The 22,390-nt window shown below is 46.6% G+C and overlaps 1 protein-coding gene across 1 annotated transcript in view; it reads right to left on the bottom strand.

Annotated features, from left to right (window-relative positions):
- Positions 1-22,390, bottom strand: part of NUP205 (nucleoporin 205) — a 1,281,456-nt gene that overhangs the window by 378,354 nt on the left and 880,712 nt on the right. The window lies entirely within an intron of this gene.

The following is a 22,390-nucleotide window of genomic DNA, read 5'->3' as shown; positions in this document are numbered from 1 at the left end:
CAGACAGCCTCTTTCAATCGCTGCCGGCTGCATCGTTCGCGCGTTCTGAGTCTTAAAAAAAAAAACTAAGTGCAGGACTCGCCCGGAGTGTCGCGGGGGGGGGGGGGGGGGGGGGGGTTAGCAAAAAAAGGTGCCGGTACGCCGTACCGTTGCGTACCGGCACAAAAAAAGCACTGAATGTATGACCCTTAATGTAAAGGGCCTTAACTCCCCAGGAAAACGCCAACTCATGTTCAAAGAGGTGCAACGCCTAAAAGCAGACATAGCATTTATTCAAGAGACCCACTTACTCCAGTCAGCTGAGCGGTACTGCCAAAATACAAAATTGCAACAGGTGTTCTGTGCATCTAACCTACTAGAAAAGAAAAAGAATGGTGTTATGATCATGCTATCCCAGAAATATCCATGGCGGGTCCAGAGAGTGATCAGGGACAAAAAGGGCAGATATCTGCTAATGATAGTACAAATAGAGGGGGAAACACTCACACTCCTAAACATATACGCACCTAATGACCAGCAGGGTGCATTCTATTTGGAACTGTCAGCGCTCCTCCCCCAGCACATAGTGGGCACTCTATTAATAGGTGGGGACTTCAATTTGACGCTGCACCCAACACTAGATAATACCACACAAGAGGTTCGCTACTCGCAATCCGCTCGGTCTCAACTACACAAATTTATGAGGCAATGGCACTTAGTAGATATTTGGCGACATAGAAATCCCCAAACCAAAGGCTACACATTCTACTCGGCAGTTCATAACTCACACTCTCGCATAGATTTTTGGATGGGCCCACCAACCTTAATGACAGACATTATAGATGTTCAGATACACCCGAGGACATGGTCGGATCACACACCAATGGTGCTAGAGTTGAAATTGAGGGTACAGAGTCCAGAGGCGCCGCAATGGCGCTTCAATGATAAATTACTAGCAGATTCGGTTATAGTCGCCAGTTTAGAAGCGGACATTAAAGATTACATTGCTCTCAACGATAATAGAGAGGTGACCTCAGGAATCCTCTGGGAGGACTGCAAGGCAGTGATACGAGGGAAAGTAATAGCTTTACAGGTACATCTTGCACGCCAGACACGAGCGAGGGCCCAGCAAATACACGCAGAGCTGACACTCCTCAATGCACAGGAAACTCGTCAGAGAGATAAGGAGGATATACATCACTGCATGCATGCATTGAGTATGGAACTCAGGGAAATCCAAATGGCAGAAATAGCAGAACAACTTCAACGGGGGAGACAGGCACACTATGAGTATGGGAACAAGACCTCTCGGCTATTGGCATTCAAGCTGAAAAAATGGTCTACCAACACACATATCAAAGCTATACGTGACAAAGAGGGGAAAATGTGCACCACACGAGAGGATATTAGGGCAGCCTTCTGAAACTTCTACACAATGCTATATCAGGCCGAGGGGGACCCAGATCCCCAGGAATCCGGGAGATACCTGGCTCAAGCCAAGCTCACAAAATTATCACCACTAGAGGAGGAGATGCTTTCAGCCCCCATTACATCTGACGAGGTGGCATGGGCAATTAAAGATCTGCCTAATGGGAAAGCACCGGGACCAGATGGGTTCACAAATAAATTTTACAAACGCTATAGCAAGTTGTTAATCCCTCTACTGGTCCGGGCGTTCAATGAGTTGGAATTCCAGGGGGAATTATCCCACTCTTGGAGATTGGCAGATCTAGTGGTCCTTCGTAAACCAGGGAAAGATCCACAATATTGCAGTTCTTACCGCCCAATCTCCCTCCTTGGCTCTGACTATAAAATCTTTACTAAAATACTAGCCAAGAGATTACAAAAACTAATGCCGAAGCTAGTGCAGGAGGACCAGGCGGGATTTATCACAGGCAGACAAGCAACTGATAACATTAGGAGGGCACTCCACTTGATCCACGAGGCAGTCAATACCCGACAACCCATGTTGCTTCGTTCCTTGGATACCGAAAAGGCGTTTGACCGGGTTAGCTGGGGGTTCATGTTCAAGGTCTTAGAACACATGGGATTTGCAGGTCGTTTTATAACATGGCTTCGATTGATTTACACCAGACCAATGGCTGCCTTGAGGATCAACGGGAAAAGTTCAGACCCAATAACTTTAGAACGTGGGACACGTCAGGGTTGCGCTTTATCGCCACTATTGTTCGCTTTGACAATGGAGCCACTAGCTCAGCACATTCGTCAGGACCCTCATATACAGGGCATTACCGTTGGGTGTGTGACGTATAAAATCATGCTATTTGCCGATGATATTTTATTAACCTTGATCAACCCGAGCGACTCCATGCCCCAGATAATGCAGGAACTAAATCGTTATGGTAAATTCTCTGTGTTTCGAGTGAACATGGACAAATCAGAAGCTCTAGGACTGGGGCTAACAATGGGAGACGAAGCTTCAATACGACAACAATTCCCGGTCAAATGGGTCACGGGATCCCTTAAATATTTAGGCGTGCACTTAACACCCAAATTGACAGATTTATATCAGGCTAACTTTCCCATGAAACTTAAAGAACTATTTGAAGATCTGGATAGATGGGAGGGCTTAGAACTATCTTGGCTGGGACGAGTGGCAGCGATAAAAATGATGATACTACCCAAATTGTTATATCTATTTCTTGCACTGCCTCTACCAATGCCGAGGGGGTTCTTTAGGCAACTTAAAAGGAAGGTCTTCGCAAACATATGGCAACATAAACCACCCAGAGTGAGGGCAGCTATAATGTATCAGTCCAAGAAGCTGGGAGGTATGGGGGTGCCAAATTTTATTTTATACCACCAGGCGGCACAGTTGCGGGTGCTGGCAGGATGGAGCGCTGGTAGTACAAAAGCATGGTGCCAAATAGAGCAACAATGGATGGGATTAAACAATTTGGGCTCTCTACTATGGATACCAAAGGGCCAACTACAGACATATATCAAGAGAGCCCCTCTAGCGGTGCAATACCCTTTGCAGACATGGTTGGCCATAAGGAGGAAACATCTCCCTAACTGCCTTTATTTCCACCAGATGGCAATAAAAACGGCCCCAGGTTGTCCGCTGGGGATGGATAACTTAATATATAGACAATGGGAGAAGAGAGGTTTGAATACATTAGGCCAGCTCTGGGATGAGGGTCAGGTATTCCCATTCGTAGAATTGCAGGAGGATTATGGGTTACCACTATCACATTTGTTTCACTACAATCGCGTTAGAGACTACATAAACAAAAGAGCCAAAGCAGAATTACTTATAGAGGAGATGGCTCTAGAAAGAGCAGTGAGGGAAGTCACAGGGGTTGTATTTGTCGCATATATGCTGCACTACTTAGTGACAAGGGGCCCATACTATATTATCTACAACGATGGGAACGAGACTTGCAGATCACTATAGATTACAAACAATGGGAAAAAGCATTGGAACACTTGCTGCGGGTTTCCATATCCAGTTCGATGATTGAAAATAGTTATAAGATACCATATCAGTGGTACTACACACCACAGAGACTGGTAAAAATGTATGGACAGGGGTCTGCACAGTGTTGGAGAAACTGTTCAATGGTGGGTGATATGCTCCACATCTGGTGGTCTTGCCCTAAGATTCAACCATACTGGACAGAACTATTGGACCTATTTGCTACAGTGACTGGGGTAAGATACCCAACCAAACCGGAGATATGTTTGCTACATATTCGACCCCCAGGAGTTCGGTTGTCTGTTCACCGGCTCACGACAGTTTGGCTGGTAGCTGGAAAAATCACACTGGCATCAGCGTGGAAAAGCCAGTTGGCTCCACCAGCGATAAAGGTGATACACAAGATGGATTATTTATACCAAATGTCCAAAATGACAGCTCTGCGATTGGGACATGTAACAAAATTTAATTTGCTATGGGAACAATATCGATCCTGGCGATTACAAAATGGGATAGACTTAGATGCACCTAAATTGATTATCCCAAGATTATGACTGCTATAACACAGACTTCACACTATGATCCTCCACTAGTAACAAGGGGGGAGGGGGGTTTGCGGTAAGGGATAGGGGGGAGGGGATGAAGGGGGATACACTGCTTTCTGTTTTTGATGTTTAAACGTTCTGTACGAGATATATGACTGTTATGAGGATATTGTCAATATGCAATTGTTTAAAAACTTCAATAAATAAAATTAAAAAAAAAAAATTTCTAGAAATCAGAAGGTCGTGAGATATGAGGCAATGTCCTATTCTAGATTAAGACCTGGTTAAAAGACAAAAAACAGAGTATGAATAAATGGTCAGTATTCTAAATGGAGAAAGCGAATGATACATACCTGTAGCAGGTATTCTCCGAGGACAGCAGGCTGATTGTTCTCACGACTGGGTTGACATCCACGGCAGCCCCCACCAACTGGAAGAAAAACTTCACGGGCGGTCCCGCACGCAGGGCATGCCCACCGCGCATGCGCGGCCGTCTTCCAGCCCGTGCGCGACCATTCCCGCTCAGTTGAATGACAAGCAAAGGAATGAAGAAAAACGGAACTCCAAAGGGGAGGAGGGAGGGTAGGCGAGAACAATCAGCCTGCTGTCCTCGGAGAACACCTGCTACAGGTATGTATCATTCGCTTTCTCCGAGGACAAGCAGGCTGCTTGTTCTCACGACTGGGGTATCCCTAGCTCTCAGGCTCACTCAAAACAAGAACCCAGGTCAATTGAACCTTGCAACGGTGAGGGCATAACAAAAATTGACCCATGAAGAACAACTAACTGAGAGTGCAGCCTGAACAGAATAAATCGGGTCCTGGAGGGTGGAGTTGGATTCAACCCCCAAACAGATTCTGCAGCACCGACTGCCCGAACCGACTGTCGCGTCGGGTATCCTGCTGGAGGCAGTAATGTGATGTGAATGTGTGGACCGATGACCATGTCGCAGCCTTGCAAATCTCTTCAATAGTGGCTGACTTCAAGTGGGCCACCGACGCTGCCATGGCTCTAACACTATGAGCCGTGACATAACCCTCAAAAGCCAGCCCAGCCTGGGAGTAAGTGAAGGAAATGCAATCTGCTAGCCAATTGGAGATGGTGCGTTTCCCGACAGCGACCCCCTTCCTATTGGGGTCGAAAGAAATAAACAATTGGGCGGACTGTGGGGCTGTGTTCGCTCCAGGTAGAAGGCCAACGCTCGCTTGCAGTCCAATGTGTGCAACTGACGTTCAGCAGGGCGGGTATGCAGTCTGGGAAAGAATGCTGGCAAGACAATTGACTGGTTAAGATGGAACTCCAACACCACCTTTGGCAGGAACTTAGGGTGAGTGCGGAGTACTACTCTGTTATGGTGAAATTTGGTATAAGGAGTATGAGCTACCAGGGCTTGAAGCTCACTGACTCCACGAGCTGAAGTAACTGCCACCAAGAAAATGACCTTCCAGGTCAAGTACTTCAGATGGCAAGAATTCAGTGGCTCAACAGGAGGCTTCATCAGCTGGGTGAGGACGACGTTGAGATCCCATGACACTGCAGGAGGCTTGACAGGGGGCCCTGACAAAAGCAAGCCTCTCATGAATCGAACGACTAAAGGCTCTCCAGAGATGGCTTTATCCTCTACACGATAATGGTAAGCACTAATCGCACTAAGGTGATTCCTTACTGAGTTGGTCTTGAGACCAGACTCTGATAAGTGCAGAAGGTATTCAAGCAGGTTCTGTGCAGGACAAGAACGACAAACCTCCTCCACTTGAAAAAGTAACTCTTTTTAGTGGAATCCTTTCTAGAGGCAAGCAAGACACGGGAGACACCCTCAGACAGACCCAAGGAAGCAAAATCTACGCTCTCAACATCCAGGCCGTGAGAGCCAGAGACTGAAGGTTGGGGTGCAGAAGTGCTCCGTCATTTTGCGATATGAGAGTCGGAAAACACTCCAATCTCCACAGTTCTTCGGAGGACAACTCCAGAAGTAGAGGGAACCAGATCTGACTGGGCCAAAAAGGCGCTATCAGAATCATGGTGCCGTGGTCTTGCTTGAGCTTCAGCAAGGTCTTCCCCACCAAAGGTATGGGAGGATAAGCATACAGGAGGCCGTTCCCCCAATGGAGGAGAAAGGCATCCGAAGCCAGTCTGCTGTGTGCCTGTAGTCTGGAACAGAACAGAGGCAGCTTGTGGTTGGTCTGAGAGGCGAAAAGGTCCACCGAGGGAGTGCCCCACTCTCGGAAGATCTTGCGTACCACTCTGGAATGGAGCGACCACTCGTGCGGTTGCATGACTCTGCTCAGCCTGTCAGCCAGACTGTTGTTTACGCCTGCCAGGTACAGTGGGGGAAATAAGTATTTGATCCCTTGCTGATTTTGTAAGTTTGCCCACTGACAAAGACATGAGCAGCCCATAATTGAAGGGTAGGTTATTGGTAACAGTGAGAGATAGCACATCACAAATTAAATCCGGAAAATCACATTGTGGAAAGTATATGAATTTATTTGCATTCTGCAGAGGGAAATAAGTATTTGATCCCCCACCAACCAGTAAGAGATCTGGCCCCTACAGACCAGGTAGATGCTCCAAATCAACTCGTTACCTGCATGACAGACAGCTGTCGGCAATGGTCACCTGTATGAAAGACACCTGTCCACAGACTCAGTGAATCAGTCAGACTCTAACCTCTACAAAATGGCCAAGAGCAAGGAGCTGTCTAAGGATGTCAGGGACAAGATCATACACCTGCACAAGGCTGGAATGGGCTACAAAACCATCAGTAAGACGCTGGGCGAGAAGGAGACAACTGTTGGTGCCATAGTAAGAAAATGGAAGAAGTACAAAATGACTGTCAATCGACAAAGATCTGGGGCTCCACGCAAAATCTCACCTCGTGGGGTATCCTTGATCATGAGGAAGGTTAGAAATCAGCCTACAACTACAAGGGGGGAACTTGTCAATGATCTCAAGGCAGCTGGGACCACTGTCACCACGAAAACCATTGGTAACACATTACGACATAACGGATTGCAATCCTGCAGTGCCCGCAAGGTCCTCCTGCTCCGGAAGGCACATGTGACGGCCCGTCTGAAGTTTGCCAGTGAACACCTGGATGATGCCGAGAGTGATTGGGAGAAGGTGCTGTGGTCAGATGAGACAGAAATTGAGCTCTTTGGCATGAACTCAACTCGCCGTGTTTGGAGGAAGAGAAATGCTGCCTATGACCCAAAGAACACCGTCCCCACTGTCAAGCATGGAGGTGGAAATGTTATGTTTTGGGGGTGTTTCTCTGCTAAGGGCACAGGACTACTTCACCGCATCAATGGGAGAATGGATGGGGCCATGTACCGTACAATTCTGAGTGACAACCTCCTTCCCTCCGCCAGGGCCTTAAAAATGGGTCGTGGCTGGGTCTTCCAGCACGACAATGACCCAAAACATACAGCCAAGGCAACAAAGGAGTGGCTCAGGAAGAAGCACATTAGGGTCATGGAGTGGCCTAGCCAGTCACCAGACCTTAATCCCATTGAAAACTTATGGAGGGAGCTGAAGCTGCGAGTTGCCAAGCGACAGCCCAGAACTCTTAATGATTTAGAGATGATCTGCAAAGAGGAGTGGACCAAAATTCCTCCTGACATGTGTGCAAACCTCATCATCAACTACAGAAGACGTCTGACCGCTGTGCTTGCCAACAAGGGTTTTGCCACCAAGTATTAGGTCTTGTTTGCCAGAGGGATTAAATACTTATTTCCCTCTGCAGAATGCAAATAAATTCATATACTTTCCACAATGTGATTTTCCGGATTTAATTTGTGATGTGCTATCTCTCACTGTTACCAATAACCTACCCTTCAATTATGGGCTGCTCATGTCTTTGTCAGTGGGCAAACTTACAAAATCAGCAAGGGATCAAATACTTATTTCCCCCACTGTATGTGGCTTGGAGAAGCATGCCAAACTGGCAAGCCCAACGCCACATCCTGATGGCTTCCTGGCACAGGGGGCGAGATCCGATGCCCCCCTGCTTGTTGATGTAATACATTGCAACCTGATTGTCTGTCCGAATTTGGATGATTTGGTAGGACAGCTGATCCCTGAAGGCCTTCAGTGCGTTCCAGACCACTCGGAGCTCCAGGAGGTTGATCTGAAGATCTTGTTCCGGGGGGGACCACACCCCCTGGGTGTGGAGCCCATCGACATGAGCTCCCCACCCCAGGCGAGATGCATCCGTCGTCAGCACTTTCGTGGGCTGCGGAATTAGGAATGGACGTCCTAGGGTCAAATTGGTCCGAATTGTCCACCAGTGCAGCGAATTGCGGCAACTGACGGACAGGCGGATGACATCTTCTAGATTCCCGGTGGTTTGGCACCACTGGGAAGCTAGGGTCCATTGAGCAGATCTCATGTGAAGACGAGCCATGGGAGTCACATGGACCGTAGAGGCCATATGGCCCAGGAGTCTCAACATCTGCCGAGCTGTGATCTGCTGAGACGCTCTGGTCTGGGAAGCGAGGGACAGGAGATTCTGAGCCCTCGCCTCGGGAAGAAAGGCCTGAGCCGTCTGAGAATTCAGCAGAGCTCCTATGAATTCCAGAGATTGGACTGGCTGGAGATGGGACTTCGGGTAATTTATCACAAACCCCAGCAGCTCCAGAAGTTGAATAGTGCACTGCATGGACCGAAGAGCTCCTGCCTCTGAGGTGCTCTTCACCAGCCAATCGTCGAGATACCGGAACACGTGCACCCCCAGCTTGCGTAGGTACGCCGCAACCACCACGAGACACTTCGTGAACACCCGTAGTGCAGAGGCGAGCCCAAAGGGCAGCACACAATACTGAAAGTGACGTGTCCCCAGACGGAATCGGAGATACTGTCTTTAGGCTGGCAGTATCGGGATGCGAGTATAAGCATCCTTTAAATCCAGGGAATAAAGCCAATCGTCTTTCTGAATCATGGGGAGAAGGGTGTCCAAGGAAAGCATCCTGAACTTTTCTCGCACCAGATACCTGTTCAGGCCTCTCAGGTCTAGGATGGGGCGCATCCCCCGTTTTCTTTTCCACAAGGAAGTACCTGGAATAGAATCCCTGCCCTTCCTGCCCAGGTGGCACGGGCTCGACCGCATTGGCGCTGAGAAGGGCGGAGCGTTCCTCTGCAAGTACCTGCTTGTGATGGGAGCTGAAGGATTGGGCTCCCAATGGGCAATTTTGTGGAGTGGAGACCAAATTCAGGGTGTATCTGCACCGCACTATTTAGAGAACCCACTGGTCAGAGGTTATAAGAGGCCACCTTTGGTGAAAAACTTTCAACCTCCCCCCGACCAGCAGGTCGTCCGGCATGGATACTTTGATGGCGGCTATGTTCCCATTGATCCAGTCAAAAGCCCGTCCCCTGCTTTTGCTGTGGAGGCGCAGGGGGCTGCTTAGGCGCACGCTGTTGATGGGAACGAGCGCGCTGGGACTGTCCCTGTGCCTGAGGAGGCCTTCGGGCCGGCTGGGTGTATCTACGCTTGCTGTAGGCGTAGGGTGCAGCCTGCCGGGCCCGGGAAAAACGTCCACCTGCAGAGGTGGATGCTGAAGGCGCCCGGTGGGAGAGCTTGTCGAGAGTGGTTTCCCGCTGGTGTAGTTGGTCCACCAACTGCTCGACCTTCTCGCCGAAAATGTTATCCCCCCGGCAAGGGACATCCGCCAGCCACTGTTGGGTGCAGTTGTCCAGGTCAGAGGCACGCAGCCACGAGAGTCTGCGCATCACTATATCTTGGGCCGCAGCTTGAGATGCCACATCACAGGTGTCATAGATAACCCTGGACAGGAACTTTCTGCACTCCTTCAGCTGCCTGACCACCTCTTGAAAAGGCCTGGACTGCTCCGGAGGGAGCTTTTCGACCAGGTCCGCCAGTTGCCGCACATTATTCCACATGTGGATGCTCGTGTAGAGCTGGTATGATTGGATGCGGGTCACGAGCATGGAAGATTGGTAGGCCTTCCTCCCAAACGAGTCCACAGTGCGAGACTACCGCCCAGGGGGCGCCGAAGCGGTATCCCTCGAACTCCGTGCCCTCTTGAGAGCAGAGTCCACGACTGCCGAGTCATGAGGCAATTGAGGCCACATCAACTCTGGGTCTGAGTGGATCCTGTATTGGGACTCCGCTTTCTTGGGGATGGTGGGATTAGATAGTGGCTTCAACCAGTTCCGAAGCAGTGTCTCCTTAAGGACACTGTGCAACGGCACCTTGGAAGACTCTCTAGGTGGTGATGGATAGTCGAGGACTTCGAGCATCTCCGCCCTCGGCTCATCCACAGTAACCACGGGGAAGGGAATGCTGATGGACATATCCCTGACAAAAGAGGCAAAGGAGAGGCTTCTCAGGAGGCGAGAGCTTCCTCGCCGGTGAAGGAGTGGGGTCGGAGGGAAGGCCCACAGACTCCTCTGAGGAGAAATATCTGGGGTCCTCCTCCTCCCCCCCACGAGGCCTCCTCCTCGGTGTCGGACATGAGCTCTCTCAGCTCAGACCTCAACCGGGCCCGTCTCGACTGCGAGGAACCATGTCCTCGATGATGGCGTTGAGCGGTGGACTCCTGCGCCGGCGGGGATGAAGCTCCCTCCATCGACGTAGACTCCACCTGCGTGGCGGTCGACACCGGTGCCGCAAGCGGCATCAGCGTCGGAGGCCTCAGCATTGGGCCAGAGCCCACCGGCGCCTCCATCAACGGTGCCGGGGGCGCAAGCACCCCCGGTGCCGGCAGAGCCTGGTGCATCAGCCCTTCCAGGATCCCGGGAAGGATGGCTCGGAGGCACTCGTCAAGGCCCGCTGTCGGGAAAGGCAGGGGGGCCGGTGTGGGTGCCGGTGCCGGAAGCTGCTTGGGTCCAGGAGACGGTACAGAGATACCCGCGGACCCACGCAGCGACACCTCTTCGACCGAGGGGGAACACTCCTCCCCTCACTGCCGCTTCCTGGGTGTTGAGTCGTCCCTCGATGTCCCGGAGCTGCCAGTCCCGTGCGCCGTGGGCGACCGATGACGGTGCTTCTTGGCTTTCTTGCGATGTCCGTCATCGGCGCTCCACGGAAGAGACGAGGAGGTGGAGCCCCCCCGGCCTCGAGGTATTGGATCCGACAGGGTTCGGTCCTGATGGCCCTGAGCAGCGGGAGTGGTCGGGGCAGACTGCCCGCGCGGCCGCTCACCACCGCCGTCACCGGCGGGCCAAAGGTACCTGTGCTCCTGGGGTCGATGCCATAGTCGGCGCCAACGTCGTCGACATCGGTATTGGCACCGAAGACCCGGCCGTCGAGGTCGAAGGGCTGGCTCAAGTTCCAAAAAGGCGGTCCCACAGAACTTGCCTCACCACCTGCATTCGCTTCCTTAAGCTGAGACAAAAGGTGCACGTCTTGTAATTATGCTCCGGGCCGAGGCACTGGAGGCACGAAGCGTGAGTATCGGTCTGCGAGATCTGCCGGCCGAAACCGACCACACTTCTTGAATCCGCTCGGGACCTTCGAGGACATCGACGGTAAAATCTTCGATGGTGGCGGTGAAAAGCACACCCGAAAAAGAAAGAAATGACCGCGCGGCCACAAGGCCGCGACAACGCACCCTCGCGACTAAGAACGACGAGGAAAACTCTTTTCCGGTTTTTTTCGAAAGAAAAATAAATGCGAACGCGTACAAAGAAAAAAAAACGCGGGCTAGGCCGCAATTCGGTTTCTGGGGCTAAGAGAGAGACGGGAACACGTCTCTCTCCAGCGCGGAATGGAAAAAAACTGAGCGGGAACGGTCACGCACGGGCGGGAAGACGGCTGCGCATGCACGGTGGGCGTGCCCTGCGTGTGGGGCCGCCCGCAAAATTTTTTTTCCGCTTGGTGGGGGCTGTCGTAGACGTCAACCCAGTCGTGAGAACAAGCAGCCTGCTTGTCCTCGGAGAAGGGAAGATATAGTGGAGTTTCCCAGGGGTCTGTGATGGGAATGCTGCTTTTTAACATTTATAAATGATCTACAGATGGGAGTAACTACTGAGGCAATTCAATTTGCTGATGAGACAAAATTATTCGAAGTTGTTAAATAGAAGAGGACCTTATGTGACTGCGAGACTGGGCATCTAAATGGCAGATGGAATTTAATGGAAGCAAGTGGAAAGTGATGCTTGTAAGAAAGAGGAACCCAAACTATAGCTTCATGAGCAAGGTTCCACATTTGGAGTCACCACCCAGGAAAAGGATCTAGGTGTCATTGTTGATGATATGTTGAAACCCTCTGCTCAGTATGCAGCAGCTGCTAAGAAAGTAAATAGAATGTTAGGAATGATTAGGAAAGGAATGGAGAACAAAATTGAGAATGTTAAAATGCCTTTCAATCGTTACATAGTGCAAACACATTTTGAATACTGAATGCAATTTTGGTCACATCATCTAAAAAAAAATAATAGCAGAATTAGAAGAGGTACAGAGAAAGGTGACAAAAATAATAATGGGGATGAGACAACTTCCTTATGAGGAAACGACAAAGAAGCTAGGGTTCTTCAGCACGGAGAAGAGATGGCAGAGGAGAGATATGTTAGAAGTCTTACATTACTGAGTGGAGTAGAAATGATAGATATGAATCACTTGTTTACTCTTTCCAAGAATACAGGGACCAGGGGGCACACAATGAAGCTACTAAGTAGTAAATTTAGAATAAATTGGAGAAATAATTTCATCACTCAATGTGTAATTACACTTTGGAATTCGTTGCTAGAGAATGTGATAAAAACATCTAGCTTAGAAGAGTTTAAAAATGGTTTGGATAATTTCCTAAAAGAAAAGCCTATAAGTCATTAAGATAGACTAGGGAAAATCCACTATTTATTTTCTAGGATGTGCAGCATAAAATCTGTTTTACTTTTCTGGTACATTGCCAGGCAGTTGTAACCTAGATTGGTCACTGTTGGAAACAGATATCGGGCTTGATAATTCTCCAGATTTTCCACTCTTCTAGAGCGACCAAATTCTTATATACAAAGCCCAGGCACAATTGACTGGGTAGCTTGAATACCACTAAAAAAGGAAGCCACACAAAGTGTGGAGGTGCACTTCCTAGCTTGAATACCAGTCACAGCCTTTCCTTCAGGGGCCCTTCATCAGTCTCCAACCAAGTCTTTCCAGGACATCTTAAAGAGAAGTCTCAGTTCCCACCAGTCTGCCCAATAAGATAAACTCATAGCCTACTAAATATGAATACTTGATATTTATTTGTCTTTGCCATTTTCAGAGCACAGACCGTAGATGTTTGCCCAACACTGGCCTTGTTCTCCAACTACTGAAGCTGACATTGAAGCCCCACTCCAGCCCATCCAAATCTGTTCCGTCCTGCTATGATCAGGGCACAGACTGTATAAGTCTGTCCAGCATTAGCTATCAACTGAATATCAAATCAAATTTAAAGTTCTCACCATTACCCACAAAGTTTTATACAATAATACCCCTACATATCTAGCATCTTTGGTAATTCCGTACACTCCCTCAAGCACTTTACATTCCCTAGAGATAATAGATTGGTGATCCCCTAATCCTGCAAAGGCAAGATGGTATCTAAGAGGGCCTGCCATTTTTTTTTCTCACACCTGCATTACGGACCTGACTCCCACAATACCTTCCATTGGATACTGCTTTCGTGGTGCTTTGAAGACGTTTCTTTTTAAACTTGATTTTGATACTTGACTATGGCTGCCCCTGTACTGATACGGGACTACGGTAGCTCCTGTGACGAGGAAATTGTTTAAGTTTGGCTGTTATGATCTTTGTGCCTCTGTATACTTGATTTGACTGGACTAACTTTAGAATAATGTATCGGTTGTATGTGTGTTGTGTATGTTTGTTCTTTTCTATCTTGCAACATTGAGTTCCTTCCATACTTTCTATCATTTTTGGTTAATGTAAATTGTCTCGATTTGTCTGCAAGGCATGCGGTATATAAAATTAATAAACACTAAAGTTGGTTTGATTTCATTCTTTCCATACAGGTTTCCATTACCGTTTTCATTTGCAGCTGCTCCCATGGGAGGGCATTCCAGGTATCTACCACTTTCTCCATGAAAACATACTTCCTGACGTTATTACTGAGTCAGCCCCCACCTACAGCCTCAATTTATGTCCTCTACCACCTTCCCATCTCTTGAAAAACTTTGTTTGTAAATAATGCCTTTCAAATATCTGAATCATATCACCTCGTCTCTCCTTTCCTCTGTGTATACATCTTCAGGCCATCAAGTCTCTCCTCATACATCGTGTGACGCAAACCTCATATCATTTTTGCTGTTCTTCTCTGAATCGCTTCAAGTCCTTCTACGTTTTGTAGTGAGATATGGCCTCCAAAACTGAACACATCACTCCAAGTGGAGCCTCACTAACTTGTAAAGAGGCATCAACACCTCTTTTCTTCTCCTGGTTCTACCCCTCTGTATGCATCTTAGCATCCTTCTGGTCATGGCTACAGCCTTGTCACATTGTTTTGTCACTTTGAGGTCCTCAGACACCATCACCACAAGGTACCTCTCCTGAGCTGTGCTTATCAATCTCTCGCCTCCTATCTCATACATCTCCTTTGGATTTCTGCACCACAGGTATATCACTCTGTATTTCTTCTCATTAATTTTTAACTGCAAACTTTTGATCATTTTTATAGTTTTTGAAGATCTCTTCTGCTCCCTCTGGGGTATCCACTCCGTTGGCTACCTTCGTGTCATCTGCAAAACAGCAATCTTTTCCTTCTAACCCTTCAGCAATCTCTGTCACAAATATATTAAACAGAATCAGCCCCACTAATGACACCTGAGGCACTTCACTACTCACCTTTCTTTCCTCCAAACAAATTCTATTTACCACCACCCTCTGTCACCTGTCAATCAACCAGTTTCTAATTCAACACCTTCTATTTGAATGTGCTGGCATATGAGCATTCTGAAAACAGACATGGAAAATTATATCATCAATATTAATGAAAAAAATAGACAAACATGATAAGTTACTGGACATCAATAAAGCCTTTATTAAAAAACGGTGAAGGGGATTTAAAGGATCCAAGATGTTATAGACCAATTTCAATATTACCATTTTAGGCAAAATTAATTGAAAAATTTGTATTGAAACAACTTCAGGAGTTAAGAATATATTTAATAAATGATTTTCAGTATGGTTTCTGAGAAAATCACAGTGTAGAAGTTTCACTCCTTTCACTGATTAATGAGCTGAGACTTGGAACAGATCAAAAGACTGGCTTTAGTCTAGTCACACTGGATATTATCAGCTTTTGATATGGTAGGGGTAAGTTTTTCCAACAGTTGGATGTGTCATTTCTTATGTATGCTGATGATATTCAGTTGTTTTTTCTGGTTATAGGGGTATTTTCCTGTTATTTCACCTTTGTGGTCTGAGACCTGTCCATGCCAGAACCATCTTTTACCATTTCATATGGATTCTACCGCCTGTGACCTGAATACATATGAAACTATCAGAAACCAGCTTTTCTACAAAGGAAAATTACTGCTTGGTATACCCATGACGACTTCATCCAAGGACACATTGTTTACTGCAAACTAGCTTCCTCTTATCTCCTGGGAAGAGCGGAGGAGCTTACCTCACGGAAGACAAATATCTCGGAGTATATGTGAATCAAGAGTATTTTGCACACTATATTTTTTGTTGTATAATCTTATACAGAGTTATTTAGCTGTTCAGGTATCTTTATATCTAGATTGGTGATAATCTATTTTTGTAGTACAAGTTATTTTTGTAACCTGCTTTCCATTTTGCCATATCATTATTTTTATATCTAATAATATATTCCTATTTATGGCACTGTTAATTTCATTGGTACAGCTAGTCAGAAGAGTCTAGGGACAAATAAGAGGTACACTCATCTCCTAGAAACATATGTCCAGAATAATTGCTATTTAGTAATTTTCTGCCAGCCAAAGTACCTCAGACTACATACCAGGGGCTTGTCCTCTAAGCAACTGGATTTTTTAAAATTCACTTCATTTAGGTTTGAACTCAACTAAAATACAAAATATACATATTGTTCAGAAAGCAGCAGCTCGTTTGATTGGGGGAGTTACGAGATTTGAGCATGTTTCTCCCACTTTGAAAAGTTTACACTGGTTACCTGTGAGATTTTGTATACAATATAAGATCTTGATTTATACATTAATGTATAAATGGTAAATTCCACAATATTTTGTGGATTTTTTACTCATGTATGAATCACAACAAGAATTACGTTTTGTGGTGAAGAAGCAACTACAAATCTCTGTCATTTATCTAAAACAAGAAATCAAGTGTTCTCTATAGCTAGGGCTTATTTGTGGAATGGTCATCCAGGCTATTTAAGACTTCGCACAGATTTTCAGAAACTTTTATTTTGTTTGTCACTGTTTGATGTTTTCCTCCGATATTGACTATATTTTTATTTTAACCCACTTTGAGTTTAAAGTGAGCTATAAAGTTTTGAAAATAAAGTTCAGCCCTCTCAACTTATTTAGTGTCTTCTGTGCGAAACCGTATCAAAAGCTTTGCTGAAATCCAAGTAGATTACACTTAGGGCATGTCATTTATCCAGTTCTTTGGTCACCCTGTTAAAGAAATCAATCAGATTCGTTTGGCAGGATTTTCCTTTAGTAAAATCACACTGCCTCTGATCCACAACCGGTTAGATTCTTTTCCTTCAGCAGCGACTCCAATATTTTTCCACCACCAAGGTGAGGCTTACCGGCCTGTTTTAACTTTTCTTTCCTTACTTTTGTGAAAAAGACCATATCCGCTCGTCTCCAGTCCAGCGGAACCTCTCCCACCTCTAAAGATCTATTAAGTAGATCCTTAAGAGTTCCAGGTAAGATTTTTCTGAGATCCCTCATCAACTCCATTCCCAGATACACCCCTCAGCAGCAGACCATAGTCCTTCTCCAGGAGTTTCCTCCGTGAACATCAAAGCAAGTTATTTGTATGGCACATTTGCTTTTCCCACATTTAGATACAGGTTCCATCTTCTCTCCATGATGATCCATATCACCTTTTCCCAAGGTTTCCTGCATTTCAGCCACTCCGATATTGTTTTTCACACAGTGCCACTTCTCCACCTCGTCGGCCCTCCCAATCCTTTCTAAAAAGATTATAGTCCTATATGGTCGCATCCCATTCATGGGAATCCTTGAACCATGTCTCTGTAATAGCAACAATATCCAAGTCTGCCTCAAATATCAGGGCTTGCAAATCTTGAACCTTTTAACTTAGGCTACAAGCATTTGTACTCATTGATTTCGCTGTGTTATTAAGTGAGCTGTTTAGATAGTTTTCTATATTAACATTACCTTCACCACTAACGTTATGTTTCTGCTACAGGTGACTTTCTAATTCCCTTGCTTCCTTTTGTCACCCCCACCCTCTAGTTTAAATGTCTTTAAACATACTGTCTGAATTTCTCCCCAAGGATCCTTTTTCCTGTCACAAAAAGATGTAGCCCATTATTACAGTACGGCCTGTTATTTTTCCACGTACTGCCCCATTCTCCTATGTATCTAATACCTTCTTTAAACTGGGCTTCAAGCCACTTATTGAACTTGTCATGAAAGCTTAGCACCCATCTGGGGCTAACCCTGCGGCCAATGAGGGTCTGCCTGCACCTTGGCATGTGCTCTATACTAGCACCCTCCTCCAACTGACTGGGTCCCACTTGCCTATGGAATAGTCTCTCACACTCAGGTTATTCACCTATGAGTCCTAGGACTCTGGGGTCGCACTCCAGGGGGGGGGGGGGGGGGGTCCCACAGCTCCTAGAAAGCACCCACAGACCCAAAAAACACAAACCAGGATTTCCTTAGTGAGTCCAGGATAGAAAATTAATAAACTATAGGTTTATTTATTATCATGAAAAAGTTGAACAGTGAGTATTTGAAAAACCAGATGGAAAAATACAGCAAGCAATAACAGATAACCAAAACAAGAATCAACATTAAAACTATCTACACTTGTTACTACCTGGGAAGTTCAGGACCTTAACTGTTCACAAGCCTTGAACAGGATCTCAGGACAGACATTTCTCCTCTGTACCCCCACACTGAAATTAAAGAAATTTCCAGTACCTCCAGGCTAGATTCGAAGTCCAGATCCAATCAGAGCCCAAACCTTTGGCTAATTCAAGTTCCCCTTTTCTCAAGGATAAATTGGAAAAGAGAACGTAATCTTTCCTCCAACAGCTTTAAAACTGAAAACGAGTGCCATCTGCTGGCTAATTAATAGAAATGCATTTGTATGAAGTAAGCTACAGTCTGAACCAAAGACTTGAGTCCCTTACCATGCCTCTGGAATGCTCTCTGTGCTTCCAATTTGCTATTGTTGGCAAAGTCATTTGTCCCCAAGTGAATTACAGTATCTGTATTAGAATTCTTACTCTCTTCTCTTACCACATTCAGTTTGGTACTTCTGGTAGAAGAGGATCCTGGACGGCATTTCAGTAGATTGGGACCATTTAGTTAATTCCTCTGATAATGGAGTCTCCTAGCATTAATAACTTTTTGCTTTGAGCCGATTTGTCAGTGTTTTGGGGATATCCTTTGAATTGAGTTCTAATCTTTGTCTCCACTGTTTGTACTCCATATATCCCCTAAAGTGACTGCAGCAAGTCGTGATATAACTGAGGCTACCACAACTTCATAATCCAGGCTTCCAGAGCCACCTACTGAAATCCCCTCTCCAATCAGCTGCTGTTGTAAATGTCTTACCTTCGCCACACTGAAAGCTAACAAGCACCTCCACCACCATGCCACTTCCTCCAACTTCCTGTGCTGCTGCTCTGGTGGACTCCTCTATCGCACCTGTTGAAAACGCAGCCCCCAGTACAAGGGGCAGGGCAGAACACAAGATTCAAGGCTTAGTGAAATATGCACTTCAAGCGGGAGAATTGTCTCCAACACTCCTCCTGCAGTAAGGACTGGCCCCAGAAAAGCACCAGAGCTCTAGATCAACTGGGGAATTGACGACTGAATAGAAGAGGTAACAACTTTTCCTTTGATCTACACATCACAAAAATCAACAAAGCAAGATAAAGGTCCAATACATTTAAAGTTGGAAAAAACTCCCTGAGCTCCACCACATTGCAACATGTTCGCACCTATCTTGGCTTCTCCTCTGTGACCCCCTGCAATTTTTTAGCAGAATCAATATGTTCCTACATGAAAATACTTTAAAACAAAGCCTTATACGTAGATTTCTCACAAGATACATAGTCCGATCATGCTCCAGAGTCCATGAGATTATAGTTGGGAGCTAAGGAGGTGGGATTACAGTTCTGGCCAGGCTTAATGAATCACTGTTAATAGGAGTGAGTGTGGGGGGGAGGGGGGTTTGTGTAAAACTAGAAATGAAACTGCGAGGGTACACTGTTTGAAAGCCGTAGTCAGAAGAAGAGGGAGAACAGAGAAAGAGCTGAGTGGCAGGATCCATAAGCTAGAGGTTCAGCATAACAGCACACTGAATAACATCGAAAAGATTAGGCAAGAGCATTCTGATTTTGGTAACAGCTTAGGCAAGAGCATTCTGATTCTGGTAACAGCTTAATGAGGAAGCACAGCTCTAGCTTTCGAGTGGCTGGAGCGGTTTGTTGCACGTGACCTGGAGGACCTTGAGCTTTTGGATGAATGTTTAGAAGAGTGAGGGCGCAGGGAGGTACTGTCTTGTGGATCTATGGTTGCACTTGCTGTTTTCCTTTCAGCCTTGGCTACTGCCGCGCTACGCTTCTGGTCCGTTGCTTCTTGGACTGCTTTTCTCACAAGACTCTGATCTGTATTTGTCTCATCTAAGAACTGGTAATACTCTTCTGCCTTTCGCTGGTAACGTGCATAGCTGGTCTCTACTGATGACCAACAGGCGTCCTTGTCTGCCCCTGCCTTTGAAGTAATACGCATGTTTTCCTCTACCTCCCCCCAGCGCTTGATTAGTTTCTTGCTATACGTTTCCTGCTTTGCTTGATAAATTTCCAGGAATTTCTGGGTTAACTGGCAAGTTCTTCTACCCTTGAACCCTGTGTGTTGCCCTCTGGCTGTCCCTGCGTGTCTGGTGCAGGGGACACTTCATCTGGTACTGTCTGTAAGGCATTAAATTATGCCCTTCTATGCTTGTTTGCTTATCTGTCTTTATTAAGTGAGGGGTCAGCTCTTGTATGCAGGGAGGCTGGGAGTGGAAAAGGCTGTTCGGTATGAAGGCTGTGCTGGGACCTGCTAGTTGTAGTGGCTTCTCTCTTTGTGCTGGGTCACGAAGCAGTCTGCTTTTCAAGCTGCTGGAATCAACTGGATCAGGTTTCAGTGCTAAGTTAATGAGCAGAGGAGATGGGAGGGGGGAGAGAAGCTCTGAGTCAGGGTCCTCCCCCAATCAGTGTCCTAGCAACTAATTGAGGAGATGGGAGGGGGGCGAGTAGCTCTGAGTCAGGGATCTCCTTCAAGCAGTAGCCTAGCAACTGATTGCTTCGCCTTGTGGCTCAGAAATCTTCAAAGCTCCATTTCCTGGCTTTGGCTGAAGGGAGGGGGAGAAGGGAGTTTCAAAGCATCTTCAAAGGGATTATCACATAGGTGTGAGAATTCAACACAAAGACTCAAACTGGGAGATTGTGTCTTTCTCTGATGTCCTGTTTCAAAGTTCCTGTTCAATTCTGGGACAGCCACCAAACTTGCCAGGGTTGCGGTTAAGCTGCCCAAACGGCTGCGGGGAATTTTCTAATCGCGTGGGTTGCGGGGATTTGGGCGGGTTTTCGAGCGGTCGTGGTGTGGGATTGGGTGGGTTTTCGCGGCCGCTGATTGGCCGGTTTTCCCGCTGCCGGGGCTTCTATTGGTCCAATTTGGTCCAATAGAAACCTTTCAGGGGCGGGGTTGACATCAGGGGTGACGTCGGGGGCGGGGCTAGTGATGCGGGAGGCGGGGTTAGGTGACGTGGGGGTTGGCTGCGGGCGGTTTTTGGGCGGGTTTACGGCTGGTTTTGGGCTGGGAAAATTTTTCCCAGCTGGCAACCTTGACAGCCACTTTTAAACTTTATCATGCTTGCTTAGAAGGTTAAAATCTTCACAGATTTGCCAATACAAATCAGTTTTTTCTTTTTCTGATTCTTTAGCTACCTTTGCTTCTGTGCAGGGAAAAGTGCTTAACAAAACAATAGGAAGGCTGGTTTTATTACTGAGACCCACATGGGAGGGGCTGTTCTCGAGCAGGGAAGGGTACTTAGCTTAATCCCTCTCAGCACGCAGACACTGGGTTTAACTTCTATAAATCTTCTGTTTCTTTTCCACAAACTTAGTTCTTCTGATAAATGCATTTTAAACTTTACCAGCTCCATACATTGCTTTCCTTTAGCCACAAGTTCACTTAAATGATTATCAATTCACATCCAGCATAATCCAAGCAGAGTTACTGATTTCCCTTTCTTTTCTGGTCTGATTAACTCACACATTTAACCCTTCTGCTGTCTTTCTTTAAACACAGTGCAGATGGCTGTTTCAAAGGCACATTGTCCTGCTGAAGCTTTCTTCAGTAGCTATTTAACTTTGCTTTCTGGGTTTTTACTGTTAAGACTCTTGAGGCTTGTTAACTTAATGTCTCAATATCTTAGAGTATAACCTTGGCACACAGTCACACCTGGAGTCTATTATTTTTATGAAGCTTCTTTTATTTGAATAAATCACAGATAATTTACTCACAGACAGATGTTCAGAAGTGCTGCTCCAGGGCACAGAGACTCCTTCATCTGAGAGCTGTTGGAGGTGGAGATCTGAGGAGAGGTAGCTTTAATGCAGGAGAGAAAGATAGTTGACAGGTAGAAATGGTTCAAAGCTGGGTGACTGGAATGTGCATTATCTCATTAGGGAGGAGATATTTTCAAGGTAAAAACCCAGGTTCGTTACAGGGAGTCGGGAGCAGGACAAGTACTGGTCAAAAGCAAGATAGTAAATGCCTCGTGGCCAGAGAGGCAGGGCGGTCAAGAAGGCTCACAAGCCCAGGGAGGAGGCGATAAAGACCAATCGGGACAGAGCCTGCTGTAGGGTGGCAAGGGTGGTCCAAGAGGATGGCCCTCGATTGGAGGGAAAGGTCATGCCTGGCTGACCTCCCAGGACAGAGATAGTGAGAATGACCAGGAAATGATAGCAGGAAGACAAAAGAACCAAGCTAGAGAGAGAGAGAGAGAGAGAGAGAGAGAGAGAGAGAGAGAGAGAAGGTCTGGGCAGCCTCACAGCCAGTTCTTACACAGCCAAACAAGTGTGGTTGCATTGCTTGTGAACTACATTACACACAATGCCTTGCTCACGTACCTTTGCAGTGTGAGAACTGCAGCAATGATAGTCCTTACACATAAGAATAATAGTAAAGGCATTAAACACATTTTAGGATCACATTGAGGCATATTTTCAAAGCACTTAGCCTTTCAAAGTTCCATAGAAAC

This window comes from Microcaecilia unicolor, chromosome 10 (assembly GCF_901765095.1).
Source record: "Microcaecilia unicolor chromosome 10, aMicUni1.1, whole genome shotgun sequence".
NCBI classification, from domain to species: domain Eukaryota; kingdom Metazoa; phylum Chordata; class Amphibia; order Gymnophiona; family Siphonopidae; genus Microcaecilia; species Microcaecilia unicolor.
The sequence above is the reverse complement of the archived record's forward strand: the minus strand, read 5'-3'. Positions and strand labels throughout refer to the sequence as shown.